Below are 3,491 nucleotides of genomic sequence, written 5' to 3' on the forward strand. Positions count from 1 at the left end.
TGTCCATAGCTACATAAACCTCTGTTGTAATAGTAACAGCTGTCCAACACATGAGGCCTTTAGGCCTTATCTATTAACTAACTACTAGACGGCTCACGTTCTCAAAGTTGACTTTAGCATTGAGGAAGCTGCTAACATTCAGAACTTAGTTTGTTTAAAAATTGATCCATGTTGTACAAGCAAACCCATAAACTCAGATGACTCATGTCATGTCATCCATTGTTTACTATTACTTTGAATAGATTAGAAAATATAAAATTGTATTATTCTTAAAATAAAAATAAAAAAAAGTTTAATTTTCTTCCTGCATCCAGGAGGTCCAGTGGATATTGTTTTGGTTTCCTTTGACAGGCCTGTTTTAAATTCAAGATGATTTATTTTTATTTTTCTTTAAAGATTGTTGTTGAATTGAGGATATTTTTGTTTATGTTGCATTTGTTACCAGGAAAATGCATGCAAATGTTGTTTTGTTTCTTAGGAAATGTTTGATTTTCTATTGGTAATTTTTTATAGTTCTGGTGTTGAAGCTAACACTTTAAAAAAATATTACGTTGGGATTAATAGTATTTCTACTGTAAATCTGACCATTTTTGAAGCGTATATTGAATCGCCCTTTTAAGCACTTTACATGCTTTTCTGCCTCACTAATATATGTCACCTTTGACTTGACGTTTTTCTTTCTTTTTTAATGTATACCTTTATGTATACCTTTGATATTTGCATGCCCCTTTGATTGTTTTTGTTATCAAAAGGAAAGAAAAGAAGAAAAATGAAGTTGTTTCTGTCGATGCAGGATTCATGCCAGTGGTAGAGTGGAAACAGAAGAGATCAAGTCTTGATAAATGGAGTTCTATTGATGATTCACCTCAAACTTCTAAACACAGTGGGAGAGTTTTTACATGCTCTGCTGTTTTCCAGTTAAGTCGCCTTGTGAGGAAAAATGTTTTTTTTTTTAAATAAAACCTGTCAAGTCAGAGCAGGAGAACCTGTTTGTGTCATTGCAAGCTTAAGGTCCTACTTCAATTTAAGGTCCGCTGTTCAATTATGGAGACATTTAACAATGTTTATTTTTGTTTTTTAATTTAAAAACCACATGAAAAAGATATTTTAAGATTCCACTCATTCAAATGTGAGAATTCAGGCCCATCAAGTTCAAATATGTGACATCCTGCTGTATTTTTAGTCCTCCCACTTGCGGCATTTGGCTTTTCTCGAGCAGCGGTTCTGTATCCGCGTCCCGCTGCGATTCCCCTCAAGGGGAGGGGGTCTGCAACGCTTATCGCCAAAGTGGACATCCAGTTGGAGAAGCTGCCTCAGCTGGGGCCGGCCCCCCCGCCCGCTGGGGAGCCTCTGGCTGGTTGCCTTGGCGCGGCTGCTCCCTGTCGTCTGGCTCAGCAGGCGGCTTGCAGTTGCTGCTTACCGGCGGGGGGTCATCCCTCAGCCCAGCAGCCCCTGAGATTCAAACACTGTGCTGTCTTGTGTAATGGACCGAGGCTTCGCCAGGAGATCTGTTGATGGCGTTGCAGAGTGACCAAACAGCTGGCGGCTGTCAGAGTTGTGCGGCCATCTCAAACCTCTGCCCCTATTGGATTATATGACTGCTACTTGTTACTTTCTCGTTTGAAACTGTCTCTGTTGTCGTCTCTTCCTTAAATCCTAATTTAAGATGTTGATTAATAAAAAAAACTCCAGAGTTACCGTCACAACGAGTAACCACACGGCTGTGTTTGTGTTCCATTTAGATGTTTCCACATTAAAATCCATTTAATAGCACCTATCTACGGAGCCCGTGTCCTGACATTAAGATATAAAAATAGATCTTGTTCCCACAGATTAATATCTTGTTCCCACAGGTTATTATGTCGTTCGCACGAAATACTATTCCTTTCCCACAAGATACTATTCCGTTCCCACAAGATACTATTGCGTTCCCTCAAAATACTATTCCGTTCCCTCGAAATGATTAACTCGTGCGAACGCAATAATTATGTCGTTCGAACGCAATAATTAATCCGTTCGAACGCAATAATTATTCACGTCATAAGTCATTCACGCGGATATGCTCTCTGTACGCCGCCGCTTTCAGCGGTAACTTCCGTGTCTCTGTGACCCATATTCGTTCAAAAAAGGAACATGAAAAACAAAAATGATCACTTTATTACTGTCTCAATGAATATAAGAAAAATATCAAAAGATTTATGATAACTAGGCTGCTTTGTCATACGATAGCTCCTGCTAGGCTACTACTAGCTCCGCCGCAGAGCTCTCTGATCGTGTATGCCGGCATTTGGGCAACTGGCTGGTCTGTTGTCAGACAGCTGATATTGTAGTTTAGGGTCGAATAGGAATAATAATATTCAGGACTTGTCTTTTATTAACTTTAGCAGTCAGTATCTTTACATTCGAAGGCTATTAGGCTACATGCTAACTAACTAGCCGATCATTTCCTGTTATTAATTTACGTCATAGATTTACAGCAGATACCTTCACATTTCTCTGTGTGTGTGTCTCATTACATTGCATTGAAGACACGGAGGATGTTTAGAGAACAGATTTATTTATTTCAAAAAGCACAAAAGCATCCATCGTATTCACGTTCATTCACATGGTGATCTGGTACGCCCTCAGTCATCTTGCTGCAAAAGCCGCTTCCTGCCGCTACTTCCGTGTCTCTGTGAGCATTCAATAGGGGTAAAAATAAAAGCAAGAATGGTCGATCTGTTATTTTCTCGATGAAAATCTGAAAAATATCATATTAAGCTGGATGCTTCGCCTAAAGCACTTACCTTTAGCTTGTAGCATAACAACAATAGCAGTACGTCCCGTTTCCCAGCGTGCTTTGCTGCCAATCACTGGCCAATCATTGGTCTTGTTGTTAGACCTTGGTCACAGGGACACGGTGATTGGCCAGTGATTGGCAGCAAAGCACGCTGGGAAACGGGACGTACTGCTATTGTTGTTATGCTACAAGCTAAAGGTAAGTGCTTTAGGCGAAGCAGCCAGCTTAATATGATATTTTTCAGATTTTCATCGAGAAAATAACAGATCGACCATTCTTGCTTTTATTTTTACCCCTATTGAATGCTCACAGAGACACGGAAGTAGCGGCAGGAAGCGGCTTTTGCAGCAAGATGACTGAGGGCGTACCAGATGATGTGAACGTGAATACGATGGATGCTTCTGTGCTTTTTAAAATAAATAAATCTGTTCTCTAAACATCCTCCGTGTCTTCAATGCAATGTAATGAGACACAACCAGACAAAAATGTGAAGGTATCTGCTGTAAATCTATGACGTAAATTAATAACAAGAAATGATCGGCTAGTCAGTTAGCATGTAGCCTAATAGCCTTCGAATGTAAAGATACTGACTGCTAAAGTTAATAAAAGACAAGTCCTGAATATTATTATTCCTATTCGACCCTAAACTTCAATATCAGCTGTCTGACAACAGACCAGCCAGTTGCCCAAATGCCGGCATACATGATCAGAG

The 3,491-nt window shown here is 39.9% G+C and overlaps 1 long non-coding RNA gene across 1 annotated transcript; it reads left to right on the plus strand.

Annotated features, from left to right (window-relative positions):
• The first annotated feature begins 2,850 nt into the window (after positions 1 to 2,850).
• On the plus strand, positions 2,851 to 3,216 carry LOC144987208 (uncharacterized). Its single transcript, XR_013651085.1, has 2 exons — positions 2,851 to 2,977; positions 3,092 to 3,216. It is a non-coding gene; the product is annotated as an uncharacterized LOC144987208 (long non-coding RNA).
• Positions 3,217 to 3,491: the final 275 nt, after the last annotated feature.

The sequence above is a fragment of the Oryzias latipes genome, chromosome 18 (genome assembly GCF_053564925.1).
Source record: "Oryzias latipes strain Hd-rR chromosome 18, Olatipes_Hd-rR_3.1".
In the NCBI taxonomy this organism is placed as follows: Eukaryota; Metazoa; Chordata; class Actinopteri; order Beloniformes; family Adrianichthyidae; genus Oryzias; species Oryzias latipes.